We start from the raw sequence: 18,071 nt of genomic DNA, 5'->3' as shown, positions 1-18,071 counted from the left end.
TCTCTCTCTCTCTCTCTCTCTCTCTCTCTCTCTCTCTCTCTCTCTCTTCCCTTCCTGTTCTCTATACTCTCAATTGCAAAAATAAATCCACATGGGGCAGCTAGGTGGCACAGTGAATAGAATGCAGGCCCTGGAATCAGGAGGACCTGAGTTGAAATTCGGCCTCAGACACTTCACACAAAAACTAGCCATGTGACCTTGGGCAAGTCACTTAACCCCAATTGCCCTCCAAAAAAAGGGCAAAAAATAAATCCACATTTTTCTTCCAGTAAAATGTAAGTAAACTCCTCAGGGAGGCTAGGTGGCACAGTGAATAGAGCACCAGCCCTGGAGTCAGGAGGACATGAGTTCAAATCCAGTCTCAGACACTTAACACTTACTAGCCATGTGACCTTGGGCAAGTCACTTAACCACAATTGCCCTGCCCTCCCCCCTCCAAAAAAAAAAAAAAGAATGTAAACTCCTTGGAAGCAGGGACCCTGTCTTGATAACTTCAATGCTTAACACGGTGCCTGGCACATAGTAAGCAATGAATAAATGCATCTTGACTGACTGACTAGATAGTATCATGGTTTAACTATCACACCAATGTTGGTGACTCCTGATGTTTGTTCCCTAATCCTGATCTCCTTTTTGAGTTTCAGTCACACATTTTCAATTGCCTTCTGGATATTTTTCTTCAGCTAGCTGACCCAGTCAACAAGCATTTAGTAAGTGCTTACTATATGCCAGGCACTGTATATTTCCCAACTAAAATCTGCCTTTCTACAGGAAGCCTTCAACTCCTCTTAATTCAGTCCCTTTCCTCTGTTAATTATTTCTGATTCTTTCTTGTACACAGCTTCTTTTGTGTGTGTGTGTGTGTATGTGTGTGTGTGTGTATTTTTTTTTTTGCATGATGTCTCTCCCATTAGATTATAAACTCCTTGAGGTCAGGGACTTTCTTATAATTTTTTTTTTGTATCCCCAATGCTTAGCACAGTGCTAGGTATGTTGTAGGTGCTCAATAAGTGTTTATTAATCGATTGATTAGCATACCCTGCCCCAGATCCTGCTTCAGACTTCTTCATTTCTATCAGCTACCAAACATCAGTCATCCATGACTTCCTTCTACAGCTCAACCTAATTACAATCACCTGAGTAAATAATGACTTTAGCACACCTAGTTTTCTTTCCTTTGTCACTGCCAGCAATCTCAGGTCTTTTTATCACTCCATATCTTAATTTTTACCATAGGATTCTCATGGAGTTTCTCCTTATTCTTTCTCTTTCCTCCAATCAGTCTGTCAAATTAGTCATCTTCCAATGCTGCTTTACACACATTACTACCCTACTAAAAAAAAAAAGAACAGAATCCCATAAATCCAAACTTATTTTTGTCTGGTATTTAGGACCCTTAACCATCTGCTCCCTAACATCTCCATAACTTTACACAGTTACCCTCAGCTTCAGGCAAAATTAATTATTCTTCCAACCCAAACACACACACACACACACACACACACACACACACACACACACACAATTCATTCCTGCTTCCATTCCTTTTTCCAACTTTCTTTACAATGTCCCAGAAACCTCAACCTGAGAAAACTCACTCTACCCCTGCCCATCACCATCATCTCTGCCCCTGCAGCTGATCCCTCTGACTGGCTGGTTCCTCCCAGTACATCCATGTTAAGGATGATCTCCAGGCAAGCCATGTCTTCATTCCTCTCCAGGTTACATTCCTATCTCTCCCAGACTTTCTCTAAAATTTTGCGGGCCAGATACTTCCATCTCCACGCCCCTTTTCTTCCTGCTTGCATTTCCAATGTTCTTAGAATGATTCCTGGCCCATAGTAAGTGTTTAATAAATGTTTGTTGTTGCTGTTAACCCTGTTAATTTGCACAATCATTAATTACTATTGGTCTTTCACTCATACTCTCCATCTGTCTAATTTTTAGTTTCTTCAAGACTCACCTCAAGTTCAACAGGCTTTTCTCCAACAACTGCAGGCCTCAATGGTGTTTCCTCCTCTGAATTACTTCCTGTCATATTGTCTATACTACTCATTTGGCACTGATCACAAGATAACTTGCATAATATTTAGGTTTTATATGTATATTTCCTGTATATATTACAAGCCAAGGCCAAGATGGGGACCATATTTCAAATGTTTTTGTATCCTAAGCAACTAATACAATGTCATATGCATGAGACACTTAATAATTGTGTCTTGAAGATAATGATTATTCAGGAATGTAAGAAAATACCCCATGGTTAGCCAGGAAGATGTAGTTTAAAGACAATATTTCTGCTTGTGGGTTAAAAGTCTTGATTTGGTGACTAGTCTTTTCAGGTCTAAGATTGGCTGATTCTAGAGACTCTAGTTATGAATGAGGCAGATTTTCTACTTGTCTATGCTACATAGTTACATAAGTACCTTGGGAATCACATTAATTCATTTTTTTCTAGTATGTTAAAACAATAATTTAGCTTGATTTTCTAATATTTTGAAGAGTGAATAAATTTAGGTTCATTTTTATTATGTATTTTCATGGTAATACGACTATAACATGTGTTTACAATATCACTGTTCCCACATAATTTTATAGAACTAATATTACAATCCCTTTAAAATATTGTAGCATACCATAGCTCTATCTGTCCTTTGAACAACCTGGGCATAGTTACCACAGAAAATCAGCTTCATCCCTTTTTAAACTATAAATAAGAAAAGATAAATCTAATAAGAGATTAAAATTTGAAATCCATTTTCTACTTCATTATTAACAACATTCTCTATCATTTATGATATCCAAATGCTTCTATGATCAACCATATATTTAAAAAAGAATAATTCCATTGCTTCCATTGAAGGCTCTACAATTTAGAACAGAAATAGGTCATTAATCTTTTTGTGTGTTCTGTATCCCTTTAGGAGTCTAGTGAAGCATATAGATCTTTTCTCAGAAAAAATGTTTTTAAATGCACAAAATAAAATACATAAGATTACAAAGGAAAGAATTATATTGAAATATAATTATGCACGCATACATACACACACATACTGACAGACTTACTCAATGGATTACCCATTCTACTTCATGTCATATATACACACATATATCATACATACATATGTCTTAAATTCATAGACCTCACATTAAAAATCTCTGCTTTTCATTTTTGAGGAGGGACAGGGTCAAAGGAGAGAACAGAATAAATGGAGGGTTTGGGATAGGATGAAGGGAAGTCTTTCACAACATGACTATTGTGGAAGTGTTTTGCATAACTACACGTGTATAACCTATATTGAATTGCTTGCGTTCTCAATGAGGGTGGGGGGGGAGGGAGGAAGGGAGAGAATGTGGAACAAAAAGTTTTAGAAATTAATATTAAAAATTGTTTATACATGGAACTAGAAAATAATATATACAGGCAATGGAATATAGAAATCTATCTTGCCCTACAGGAAAATAGAAGGGAAGGGGATAAGAGAAGAGGGGAGGGGTGTGATAGAAGGGAGGGCAGATTGGGAGAAGGAATAATCAGAATGCACCAAATATTGGGGTGGAGGAGGGGAGAGATGGGGAGAAAAATTTGGAACTCAAAATCTTGTGGAAGTGAATGTTGAAAACTAAAAATAAATTAATTAATTAAAAAATTTTCTACTTTACTATGACAAGAAGAATCAAGGACACTCTTCTGCTCAATAAACTCTAGTGGTGCCCTATTAGCTTATAGGATCAATATCAAATATCAGTTGTTTGAACTTTAAAGTCCTTCCCAACATGACCCCAACCCACCTTTCCAGGGTCATGACATATTTTTCCCCTTCATGTAGTCTTTGGTCCAACCCAATTGGTCTTTCTGCTATTCCTCACACATAACACTCCATTTAGCATCTTTCTTCTTTTACCCAGGCCTGGAATGGACTCCCTCCTTAGTTTCTTTGAAAGCTCATCTCATATGGCACTTCATACATAAGACATTTCTTGATGCCCTTATCTGTGGCAATACTGCCCCCTGTGAGATGCTGGAATGATGGGGGGGGGGCGGTAATAGCTTCAGGTGCAACTGGGGGACGTTGAATAAAAATAAGGGGGCAGTGGAAGCATAGGGAAAGAAGAGAAGAACATTTCATAAAACTGTTGGTATATTTTTTATCTGTTGTGTAAGAGAGTTAAAGTTGCGATTACATTATTTTTCAAATAAACACACAGATGCAAATTATAACCAATCAGTGGTCAAGGCCATAGACAGGTATTAATGACCAAGTGTTGGCAGGTGAGGGTGTTGCTCATTGTGGGCATGTCCAGCATGCATCGACAGGAATATATGCGTGTAATGACTTGTTTACAATACAATACTATGTGGTTACATGACACAATACTGTGTCACCAAAATTTCAATGCAGGAAAAAACTTAAAATTTACAATAAATTATCTATCGAAGTTAGTCTTCACAGATAATGTTGTGTTTGTAATTGTGTACAAAGTTATCCTGGTTCTGCTCTCCTCACTCAGCATCAGTTTATTTAAGTCTCTCCAGGTTATTATGAAGCCTGCATGTTCCTCATTTCTTATAACACAATAATATTCCATTACATTGATATACCACAAATTGTTCAGCCATTCCCCAATTGATGGGCATATCCTTGATTTCCAATTCTTTGCCACCACAAAAAAGAGCTGCTATAAATATTTTTGTACATACGGGTCCTCTTTCCACTTCTATAATCTCTTTGGGATACAAACCTAGAAGTGATATTGCTGGGTCAAAGGGTATGCACATTTTTATACTCCCTTGGGCATAGTTCCAAATTAATATGCATCATTTTTAAAAATTATATTTTTTTGAAATGATACAAATTTCAAAAAGAAATGCTGAAGGGTTAAAAAAAGTAAATTTTCAGGGGGGTGCTGAGTAAATTTTTTTGAAACAGGGGTGGTAGACCTAATAAGTCTGGGAATCTCTGAAGTCTCCCTGCCAAAATTACTAGAAGGAGTTTACAAAGAAGTAAATTTTGGCTCAATATGAGGAAAAACTTTCTAACAATTGGGAATATTTAAAAGTAGAAGTAACTGCCTGAAGAGGGATGGTTTCTCCCTCCTTGGCAAGAGATGTTCAAGCAGACAGAGTCTGGGACACACTTTTTAGAGTATGTACTCAGAGGGATTCTTTTCATGCATGGGTTGGACTAAATGTCTCTGAGGTTCCTATCAACTCTAAAATTCTGTGATTTTGTATTTATTTAGTTTATATCTTGTATATGTTTATATCTATTCATATTGTTTCCTCTAACAAAATGTATGCTTCTTGAGGTCAATTATTGTCTCATTTTTGTTGTGCCTAGCACATAGTAGGCATTTAATAAGTACTTGTTGACTAATTGAAAGATTGAATGAGGTTTTTCTATTTCATATTACCTCACCTAATCCTTCTAATCTTTTTCTTCTTCCTGTTTCCACATCTTTAGTCAAATCATAACTTGTAAACCTAATATCTAGCATTTGGATAGGACTTTAAGGTTTGCAAAATGCTTTACAAATATTATCTCATTTGATCCTTGTAACAACCCTGCAAGGTACATGATATTAATATCCCCACCTTATAGATAAAGAAATTGATGTCTAGAAAGGTTAAATGACTTTCCCAGGGTCATAAATAATAAAGTGCTTCCCAACATGACCCCAACCCACCTTTCCAGGGTCATGACATATTTTTCTCCTTCATGTAGAAGCTAATTAGAAGCTAATAAAGTCTTTCTACCTCCCAGGTTAACACTCTAGCTACTGTACAATCTATCTGTCCAAAATATTTCATGCCTAGAGTGGACACTCCTTTTCTTTTTCTTGAATCTCTTTCTTATTTTAAGAGACAAATCAAGTGCCACTTTCTTCACGAAGCTGTCTGGGGCAGTGCTATTATTCTCTTCCCCTCCCTGCCTCACCCCTTCCCAATAAGAAAGTGAAATTTAATTTTGAACCCTCAGAAAAATATTAGTGAAGAAGATGGGCTTTGGCAGAACAAAGCAGCCCAGGAACATTTAAAATTTCTGCAGTTTTTAACACGGCGTCCATCTTTTCTTTCTACTCAATCTATGTACAGTGCCTACCAAAGATGATGACTTTATATGTGTGTATACATATACACATATACATACACACATATATGCACACATATATTTACTGACAGATTTACTCAATGGATTACCCACTGTACTTCATGTCATAATTCAGTGTGCAGTCTTCACCTATTTGGCTCTTCACACACACAGACACAGACACTCACACACACAGACACACACACACACACACACACACACACACACACACACACACATTACTTGACCAAGATCTTTTGAGAGGCTACAGGGCTCACTGAAGGGTTCACATGAAGAAGGCCTCTAGTGTGCTGCACCATAATGCACAATATCTTTGGCAAACAGGAACATCAGACCCTCATAATCTATAAAGAAATCCTCCTCCATTTAGACTTGGTTCAAGATATCCTCCATGACATGGTGGATAGCTATATCTATATATCTACATCTCTATCTATCTATGTAGATACATAGATCTAGATATATTTGTGGATGTAAGTCTCCTTCTGTTAACCCTTAATAATGACTGTTGGAGGATAAATGAACAAAGTTGGTGATTTGGTGGCATACATCAATGACTCTTAAATTGTCTTCACACACATAGGAGACACTTGCTTGGGAGAAGGCCATCAAGACTAGGTTTGACTATATAAAATCCAAATCTAGATAACAGAATTACAGTTGGAAGGGAACTTGGGGGTCATCTGATCTAATCCTTCATCTTACATATGATGAAAATGAGACCTAGAGAGCTAAATGATATGTCCACATTAATGAATTTTAATTATTTATTTAATTAATTAATTAGTCCATATTAATTAATTTAATATGTCCATATTAAATGATTGGCAGGGACAGAATTGAAACCTAAGCCATTTGATTTCAAATTGAGTTTACTTTCCATTATTCCATACTGCCTTACTGTGAGTTTTTATAGCAATTGAACAATAAACACAGTCCATCAAATGGCAGAAGCTTGAATATGGTAATTATTGTATTTCTATATCATTACAGAGAATATTGCATTATTTATTTCCAGAGATACAAATAGTCAGATGTTAACCAATGTTACATGCTGAATGTGACACCTTGGTTTCTTCTATCTTTAAAAAGGATTTTGTAGAAGAAGAGTCTGAAGTAGACTGTTGTGGCAGATTTAGATAAATAGCTTAGGCTGTCTATCCCTTTATGCCAATTTTATAGCTATGATGATGAGTATTCGCTATCGTATTTTGTAAAAGCCTTCATTTTCCCTTCTCATTTTGTTATTAATGATAATTTCATTACCTAGATAGACCATTATCATTGGGATTTTATATTTTATACATATGAAAAAGTAGGCATGTCTTTCACTAATTATCAATGTCTTTTAGTTGGAGGCAGGTAGGTGGTGCCACAGTGACTAGAGCACTAAGTGTGGAATCAGGAAGAAGTGAGTTCAAATCCACCATCAGATACTTATTACCTATATAAGCCTGGAAAAGTAATTTTATCTTTGTTGGTCACAGTTTCCTCAACTTTAAAGCGGAAATAATAACAGTACCTCTCTCACAGGGTTGTTGGGCGGATCCAAAGAGATAAAAGAGCATAGTACCTGGTATATAATAAATGCTTATTCCCTTCCCCCTTCCCATTCACTTTTCCCTTTTGCCAGTGAGGAGACTGAGTCCCAGAGAGGTTAAGTGATGTGTCCAGAATCACAAAGACAGGTGGCAGAGACAGGAGTCAAAAAACCTTATCTCTAATTCTAGTGCTCTTGCCATTATACAATAGTGCCTCCAGTGTTAATGGTTAGGTCAGTTTCTGGAGGTCCTTTACCCATCTATTTGTGGCAATTCTGTTAGTGTTGGTTAAACTTTTATCGTGTGTTTGTCCTTTGTTTTCAAAGAAGACAGTGGCATCAGGGAAATGATGATATAATTTGCAGTTGACTTTGAGTTGAGTGAGGGAGGGCTGTGCAAGGTCATCAGCCTCACTTTCTACTCCAGAGCCATCTAGATCCAGTGACCAGATATTAAACTTTTCTAAGGAACGAAGGTAACCAATATCTTTACTTTTCTCCATTTCCCATAATCAATGGGGAAATGTCTTATTAAAGAAATTAAATTAGTGAGAGAAATAACCTCTATCACACAAAAAAATCTTTTCCCCTATTATCGAGGTTCACATGGCTTATATTTAAGATTATGGTTGTCATTAAAGAAATAGCACGGGATCACACAATGGTAACCCTAGGAGGCTGCCAAAGAAAAGAAAAGGAGAAAAACACGTAGGTGGAATGATTAAAACAAATTATACATATTCCTATCAAAACTAAAATCAAATATCAGCTGACATTTAGATGTGGATAACCAACTGAATGAAGACCCTTTGAATGAAGTGATCCCACACACATAACCACATTTTCCACATCAATGCATGAGTGTTTTCTTCACATTTTCAGGTGGGAGGCCTGCACAGAATTGTAAGTTACTCTGCAAATTGCTACCACTTAGCTTTTTTTCATTATTCATCTATAGCCAAGGTACAAGCCAGAGAATCACAATGAAAACTTCCATTTGGAAGTTTTATAAGAGCCCCTTACTTGGGGAGGAGACTTAATATGAAGACACACACCTATGTATACATGTATGTATGTATATATAAATAAATATATGCATATATTTGTGTATATACTCATATATGCACACATGTATATGTATACAGAAATAAAGATATGCATGCATAAAGACATACATATAAAAATAAAGATACACATATGTCTTTATACATACATTTATGTAAGTATATATTATATATAAAATAAAGATATTCCTATATAAATATATAGTATAAATAGATATATAGTATATATTTATATATCTTTATCTGAAGATATATTGTGTATATATAGATATATAGAGAGGTAAAGATATATGTGTGTATATTTATCTACATATACTATATATCTTATATATATATACACACACACATACTATACCTATATATACATGTGTAAAGAGAGAAACTAATTAAATAAAATATTGAAAATTTCATTCATTTCATTTCTTGAAAATATGCATAGTTAATGAGGTTTCCTATGTATCCAGACTTTAGGGACACCTTGTACATACATACATACATATGGTTATATAAATATATACACACACATATAGTTTAGGACTGAAAGAATTATTGCTCTTCAAGTTATCTCTGGTTTCCTGAATTCACTTCTATTGTCATCTAGTCAGCTTTTAAATGGTACCCTTCAAATCTGAGGTATAGCAAAGTACTTGACAAAGCAGGAGGGAACGTACCAGTAATGTGCTGTCATTATAAGGGCAAACATTAAATCTATTACAAGCTCAGCAGCAGTTCCTACTTATTTTGAACTTAACCCACTGTTTCTGTTGGGAGAAAGAACATTTTCTCCAGCCCAACCTCCCAACCCTCTTTTTTTCTAGTCAGTCACAAAACAACTTAAAGTCTTAAAGCCTCTGCTGCTTCGGAGTATAAAAATGATGCTTTTGAAGTACAGAATGTTTGATGGCTGCTGCTTTCTATAGCCACTCTCCAACTGGAATGGAACCAAGATTTCTGGTGGGGAGATCTTTTCCCTTAATCTCCATTTACTTCATCTCTTGATGTCATCCTCAGTAGTAAATTCCTCATGTGACATGGACTGAAAAGAAGGATCTGGAAGGAATTCTTGTCCTACCCAGAAGTAGTTGCTGGCAGAAGGCTGAAATTACATTCCATTCCCACCAACCTTCACCCATGTAGCTCTGAAGAACAACAAATCAATATTGACCTTCTAAGGCCCTAATTAAACCCCTAAACCAGCCCACAGCACTGTCAAGTGCACTGTGTTATTACATATTTAGATATTTCTAGGGCGACGATGGAACCACATTACTTTGACAGACTTTTAAGGAGTATTTATTTTATCTGTGGATAAATATCCTCCCACATTGGCCCCTCTTCCAAGTCACAAGGAGGACAACATTGAGTCTTGTTAGAGATTATTTTGTTATGCCATATTTCATTGCCAGAAAAAAAAGATGTTGCCTGTTAATGAGGAGTTTGATAATAGTTGGCAGCATTTGTTCTGGTACCCAATCCAATTCTTGGCTCCCTAGAAAACACTGCATTTCTGAAAGAAAAATCAAATATGAATAACAAATCTATACAATCTAAACACTGAAAATACTGTTTAACAAATTCAGGATTAGCCAGCATTCAAATTGGTGTCTGATTTAAAGGGAAATAACACTGAAATGAGAGATGGAATGAAATTCCTATAGCACCTATTTCCCCTGATCCTTTGCTAAGGGAGTAGTCGTATGTGTACAGAGGGCAAAGAGTCCAAATGATAAGCCAAAACTCTGAGGTACAGCTTTGACCATGTTATCCATCTGGCAGTCACAGAAAGTCTCACAAGCATTTGGAAACATTCCTCGTATTTCAGGTATTTACTAGGTTCTTCATCTCCTCAGAGATATAAGTAATTATGGACCATTAATGACAAAGGAAGCCAAATTTGGAAATTGAATCCACCTAGAATATGAGTTTGAGGGAAGTCTCCCACAAATATTATGAAATCAGTTAGAGTTCCTTATTGCTTTACGCACCTGAGCCTCTTCCAAACTAATTCTTATGCAGCAGTATTTGTGTGTATGTATGTATGTATAATTATTCATCTTCAAGAAAGAATGTTATCTACAGACTAACCAAAAGAATTGCATACAATCAGAAATCAACAACTGGCCTTTTTACTTATAGAGGTGTGTCTCAAAGATGTTGAATTTTCATTTCATTAACTTGACTATTATGTTTGCTTTGCATAAAGGGATTGACTTTTATAGACATTTCTGTTATAGGTGTGTGATTTTTTATTTTTTTATTTGATTGTCCCTACAAAACTTTTAATAATATTGATATGATAACTACTATTTTTCCCCCTTAGACCTGTGGAACCTCCTGATGAGGAAACTCCCTCTCCTAATACAGACAGGCAACTAACCGTTCTATGATATATGTCTTGGAGAGCTGCCTGAGTTACTGTGGACTAGAGGAGATGCTTGAACCTAGGTACTCTTGATATTCAGGTCAGTTTTCTATAGAGTATATGGGGTTTAAAAACTTCACACATGCACATACATGTATATACACATAAACATACATGCAAATACATATAAATCAATATATACACTGTGTGCACGAACATATGTGTGTATATATATATGTATATATACATATATATGTATATATATACATATATATATATAACTTTGGTGTCATGGCCCCGTTGAACAATCTGCTGAAACCTATGGACCTCTTCACAGAAATTAAGTTTTTAAATGGGTAAAATAAAGGATTACAAAGGAAACTTGTTACATTGTAATTGAATGAGTGAATGGATGAAATATACGTATGAAGTTCATGGATTTTAGGTTAAAAAGTCCAGTTTTTACCATGCTTCCTTTACTATGTCTAACATAGTTATTTCTATGAAAGAAGCAGTGTGTATGTTAGATAAGGTTCTGGACTTGCGGTTAAGAATATACGGGTTCAAATCCCACCTTTGATATTTACTCACTGTGTGGTCATGGGAGAGTAGGTCAACCTCTCTAAACATCACTAATCTCATCTGTAAAGTACACAGTGGTAATCCCTGGGGTAGGTTATTGTGAGATTCAAATGACGGAAAATGTGTAAAGTGCTTTGCAAACCTTAAAATTCTGTGTAGATGTCAGTTATTATGATGATAATGTTCCTAAGGAATTTCCTTACTCTTAGAAGAGCAAAGTTCTCCAGATCTTGTCAATCTTCAGTTTTTTTTATCTTTAAAAATTTTTTCAATTTATTTTAATTTTAATTTGTTGAATGAAACATTCCTTTTAAATATATAATAAAGTTATTATGTACATTTCTTTCTTTTACTTTTTATTCCCTCCCCCTGCCTTAGAGATGGCTGCCATTAGACATACACACACGTATGTATTTATATATACACACATATATAGATATGGTATACACACATGTATATATGCATGTAAAATAATTCTATATGTGCTTCTATTTATCAGGTTTTTTCCCTGGATGCACACAGCATCCAGAATTTTAACTTATCCGTGAAGTGCAACATCAAAATGGTTAGTAAGGAGAGTAGATGGAAAGCTTCAGTTGCTGTGTTGCTTAATCGGGCCTGATTCTTCATTACCCCGGGGACCACAGCATGTCAATACTGTCCAGGGGGTTTTCTTGGCAAAAATGCTGGAGTGTATATTTGCCGTTTCCGTGTATAGTGGATTAAAGCAAACAGAGGGTAAATTACTTTCCCAGGGTCACACAGCTAGTAAGTCTGAGGCCATATTTGAACTCATGACTTCCTGACTCCAGGCTCAGCACTCTGTTGACTGAGCCCCCTAGATGCCCCACTTGTTCCATAAATCTACTTGAACATTTCTATAGCTGCTGGAAACTGTCAACACAAGCTGTTTGGCAAATGGAAATGGATATCCTATGTCATCTGTCTCAAACCCCTTTAGGATTAAATGTAGGCTGTCTTTTTGTGCTCAGTCTGAGATGAACTGAATACAATTAAAAAGACATCACCTTCAACAGAATGAAAATGAAACTAAAAAGAAATTTCCTGGTATGGTCTGAAGTTATTTTTGACATTCTGGAATTCTGCTTGGTCTCCAAAGGGCAGAACCAGGAGCAAAGGGTGGAAGTCCCAGAGAGGTAGATTTCAATTTATAATGAGATGTGGTATATATTCAGTGAAATATATTCTATTGCTGGAAAATTTTTTTCTAACTATTAAAGCTGCACAACATTGGAATGGACTGGCCCAGTGACTAGTAGTAGGTAGTTTCCCATCACTAGATACTTCACGACAACAGTGGGTGGTCACTTGTCAAATATTTTGTAGAAGCTTCATGTGTGGTTTGGAATAAATCACCTCTGAAGTTCCTTTCCATTCCAAGATTTTATTATTCTATGAAATTAATTAAGATGGACATTAGGAGTAAATAGTATAATGATTCTGATTTAAAATAGGATGTTAGAGATAGAAAGGACCTTAGCTATTACAACTCCTTGTTTTTATACACAAAGAAAGAAAAACTGAGATAGACATGCTCTAGGTCACACATCTAGTTTGTGGCAGAGCTACGATTAGAATACCATTCTCCTGATTTCTAGTCCTATCTTCTTTCCACTATAGGCTGTTTTCAGAGGATGCTAAAGCATTCTTAAAACACGTTTTGAACCCAAGCATATTTTTAGCATAATGTAGTTAAGTGAAAAGAGATTAGACTGAAAATGTGATGCCCCAAGTCTAAAATTAACTCCATCATTAGAATATTGGGTTTGGGGTCAGCGAGATGGGGTTTCAAATACTGCCTCTGCCACTCACTAGCAATATGTCACTCTTTTTCTTCTTCCCATCTCCCCCCTCTCAAACTCCAGTGGCTGACTCGCTATTATATTCAGGATCAAATGGAAAAATCTTCTATTTGACCTTTAATAACACTCTTCACAAATTAGTTCTTTTCGGCCTTTCCAGGCATCTTACACTTTATTTCCTTCCACTTACTCCATGATCCAGGGGCAATAGCCTGCTTCCTGTTCTCCTTGTCCATGACACTCCATCTCCTGACTGTTCCATTTGACTGACTGTCCCTAATATTTGGAATACCCTCCTCCCTCACTTGTGTATCCTGGCTTCCCTATCTTCCTTCAACACAAAACTCAAATTCTACCCCCTGAAAGCTATCTTTGCTACTGCTACTAACTCCACATCCCCTCTCTTACTAGTGCCTTCCCTCTGGGCATCCCTTCCATTTACACTGTATATGTCTTGTATGTGCATAATTGTTTGCATGTTGCCATTCCCATTAGGAGAGACATCCTTGAGGGAAGGTACTGTTTTGTTTTGTTTGCTTCTATTTGTACCTCCAGCACTTAGCACAGTGCTTGGTATGGTATACGATAAAGATAAAAGCTTATTACCTGCTGACTGACTCTTGACTGATCTTGAATAATTCACTTAATCCCTATAAACCTCAGTCTTCTCACCTGCAAAAATGAAGAGGTTGGAATAAGAGGCTTCTTAGGTCCTGTTGAGCTCTAAGTTTGTGATCCTATGACCTTGGGGAAAATTACTTCACTACCATGGGCCTGAGTTCCCTATATGAGTGAGTTACACTAAGTGAACTCTAAGTACTCTTCCAGCTCAACCAGGATGTTTCTGTGGTTGTACAGCTTTAGGCACTAATTTAATATTTGTTCATTCACTTAAATGATATCCCTAGATGAGTGGTTACTCCACCCAAGTTTTGGCCTAGAAAGTGCATCTGTTGTGGTCTTCCACAACTCCCTGGGAAATACAGTCAATGTAATGGTAGAATATGTCTGAATATGGAGCTATTGCATTTCCATGTCATGTGGGAGAAGGTTAATGAATGTCGTATTATTGAATTCCCAAAATGCAATCAGTCATAGATGGCAGCAACACAATTAATATCAGATGTTGAATTCAGGACCTGAGGTTTTTTTTCAATTTTTTATATTGGATTTTCCAAAAAAGATCCAGAAGCAGATAGATATAAAATGCAAGGAAAGAAGGAAGGAAGGAAGAAAGGAATGAAGGAAGGAAGGAAGGAAGGAAGGAAGGAAGAAAGGAAGGAAGGAAGGAAGGAAGGAAGGGAGGGAGGAAGGAAGGGAGGAAGGAAGGAAGGAAGAAAGGAAGGAAGGAAGGAAGGGAGGGAAGGAGGAAGGAAGGAAGGAAGGAAGGAAGAAAGGAAGAAAGGAAGGAAGGAAGGAAGGAAAAAGGAAGGAAGGAAGGAAAGGAGAAAGAGAAAAAGAAAGAATAGAAGGAAGGAAGGAAGAAAAAAGAAAGGTTGATAGTGGGATGCCTAGATAGATAGATAGATAGATAGATAGATAGATAGATAGATAGATTAGATTAGATTAGATTAGATATATATGAATTACCTAGCCAGGGACTATCTCTCATCTAAATTTTGTATGTCTTCTTTGTATGTCTTTGTAGTTTGTTATATAATTAAGTGAAAAGAGATTAGACTGAAAATGTGATGCCCAAAGTCTAAAATTAACTCTATCATTAGAATATTGGGTTTAGGTCAGGGAGATGGGGTTTCAAATACTGCCTCTGCCACTCACTAGCAATATGACACTCTTTGTATGTCTTCTAGTACTATGTACACAGGAAGGATTTAATAAATGTTTGTGATTTGTACAACAGATCCCTTTTCTAAGATTGGGGGAAATATTCTTCCCCATCCTTAGAATGTCTAAGTTGTTGAATGACAAATTCATTAGAAAATCTGGAAAATTAGCCAGCTAGTTTCACAGCTCTTAAAAAAAGTAATGCTGATAGAACTAAGTGCTAGGAACATGTTATTTCTATGAGTCATATTACCTATATGGAACACAAAACAAGCATAAGTGTATGGTAGGAATCAGTTTATTTCCAGTATGTCACTTTCTGAAGTCTATCATGTTTCTGAGACATGCTAGCTTCTTAAATGACACTGACCTTCACTATAGAACTCTTAACAGTGCTTCAGAGAGCACTGTAATTCACATTATTCAGTGCTGAAGTATTTCTATCTGTAAATGTTACTCTGCAGGAGTCACAGAAAATATTTTCTTTAAAATAGAAATCTATTTTAAATAAATAAATAGAAATCTATTTTAAAGGACTAAATGGGTAACCTGGCTATCTTTTTTTTTTACTGACCACTGGTCATTCAAGAAAGAGGAAAGATCATTTGCAAAAATGACAGTCTTTGCTATGGGTCAGGGCATAGGAAGATCTACCTGTACCTTTGATCCCATCCCTAAACCAAAACATAATTTGTCAAGCCAGCTCAATTCAAAACATTCCCATGCAAGTAGAAGTACTGTAGGTTTATTTAGGTGTATAAAAGATTGCTTTTGATAAGCCTGATGTGCCAGTAATCCATATTAATTTCCCTTAATTGAAAAGTTAATTGACTCCACTTCTCTCTCTCTCTCTCTCTCTCTCTCTCTCTCTCTCTCTCTCTCTCTTTTCTTTCGGTGATGCAATTTAGTTGTAAAATATGGAGACAGACAGTAATATATTTTCTTTGTTGCTCTTTTAATACAAAAGGAAACATGTTTCCTAGCCTGGTATATACAAAGCTGAGGAATACCACTCATTTTCATAAGAACATGGTTAGGTTGTATTTCCCCACAAACCTGCTGGAGTCACATTAGATATTCCTTATATCATCTTCTAATTTTGCTAACCTGAGAGTCAGTAGAATCTAATTTTTGCATGTAAAATAATAGAATTAAAGTTGGAAGGGAGGTTAGAGGTCATCAATCAAACCCTTCATTTTACAGAAAAGAAAACTGAGGCAAAAAGATTTTAAGTGACTTTTCCAAGTTTACACAGCTAGTGAGTGTCAGTTCTTACTGGTCCAGTACTCAATTTACTTTCCCAGATGCTTCTATTTATTATACAGGGTACTCCCAAAATCTTAATGAAGTTTGAAGGTATTAAAGTTTAAACTGTACTAAAACTTTTGGGATACGATTTATATTGAGACATAGACAGAAAGATGGAGATGACTTGTTGCTACACCTATTAAAAGAGCTGATGATAGTGACATAAAAAATAGACAATGTTTTCCAGTTACCATTTAGTCTAAGACAAATTCTTAATCAACTTAGAAATCCTTTACTATCAAAGGTTTATAATTCTTAAAAACATGTGAGCTTAAAAATAGATTTCTCCTTTCCCTTCTTATATTCTGCTCCTTCTAACCTCAGGTCTTTCCCTTTTCCTGACTTGAGGACCCCATCCTTGGAGTTAGTAAGGGATTCCATCCTGAGAACACAGATGTTGAAATGGTGCCATGTAGAGAATATAATGATTAACATCTTGCAGTATAATTCTGGTTGGAAAATACAGCATTGGACAACATCTAGGACTTTGTTGTTGTGTTTTCCTAAGACTGAAAGAAGACAAAATCTGAAAGTCCTGTCTAAGTATAAATTAGGACATATAAATTAGTTCTGTTTATGTATAAACTAGGAAAGTCCTGACTATATGTAAATTAGGACAACCTCAGTTAACTGGATCCAAGTTAATCAGTAATGTTCTCTAAAAAAGATTGTTTTTTTGCTCTACCTTGAAGAGAAAGTGGACAATCATGACACAAGTTCATAATGAACTTTATTTCTCAAAAACAAAAAAACCCCAACCAAGCAAAACCCCTCAAACTTCCAACTGATGTTTCAGGGTCAAAGCAAATTCAGGCCATCTTACAATTCTATATCTATCTCTACAAAACTATTTAATAAGCATTAATTCAGAACAATGATCATTTTGCCATTGACAAGTTCTTTGGTCATCAAATAAGGATTAAATCAAAGTCACTATGCTGTACTTATGATATTAAGGCAATTTAGGCAATAAGGGTAAAATTAAAAGCCATTTGCTGATTAACTCTGAGTTAATCCTAAATCCTGAATATTCCAATTAGCCAAGATTTCACTGTGCCATATGTCATAGAAGCAATATGGAAACTTGCCCATTTGTAGGTAGAAATGCTTATTGGTGAAAGGCCAAATGAGTTCTGCACAGATATAGAAAAGTACTTATAGCTACTCAAAGCCCTTAAGATTAATTATCACTGACTTTAGCCTAACCAGTATAAATTACAGTCTACCTGAGTGGCAACTAATTCTACTGCCTTTCTTTTCCTTTCAAAGTCATCAAAGCCACATACCTCAAACATTCATTGTACAAGTACAGTGCAAGGTTTTTTGGTTTATTCCTTTAGCTTAGATTTCAGCAGGGGCAATTACACATCCTCATCTTCATTATAATTGAATAGCCCTTTCCCAAAGTATATGAACCACCTGGGTGGTTTTGAATGGCCATTCTCTGTAAGTCATGTTCTGCATGTGGGTAGGTTCATCTGACCGTTTACAGAC

General features: G+C 36.1%; 1 protein-coding gene and 1 long non-coding RNA gene across 2 annotated transcripts in view; one reads left to right on the top strand and one right to left on the bottom strand.

The window, feature by feature from the left end:
• ARHGAP6 (Rho GTPase activating protein 6) overlaps positions 1-18,071 on the bottom strand; it is a 703,646-nt gene that overhangs the window by 393,548 nt on the left and 292,027 nt on the right. The gene's annotated exons all lie outside the window — the stretch shown is intronic.
• The window catches only part of LOC138142071 (uncharacterized), a 123,020-nt gene that overhangs the window by 58,544 nt on the left and 46,405 nt on the right, over positions 1-18,071 (top strand). Inside the window, exon 3 of the long non-coding RNA XR_011163338.1 lies at positions 11,038-11,179. This is a non-coding gene — a long non-coding RNA (uncharacterized lncRNA). The remainder of the gene's footprint in view (positions 1-11,037; positions 11,180-18,071) is intronic.

The sequence above is a fragment of the Petaurus breviceps genome, unplaced genomic scaffold, assembly GCF_028583685.1.
Source record: "Petaurus breviceps papuanus isolate PSGF00001 unplaced genomic scaffold, PetGlider_PUasm1.0 90515, whole genome shotgun sequence".
NCBI classification, from domain to species: Eukaryota; Metazoa; Chordata; class Mammalia; order Diprotodontia; family Petauridae; genus Petaurus; species Petaurus breviceps.
Note: the sequence above shows the minus strand (reverse complement) of the source record. Positions and strands in the feature narration are given on the sequence as shown.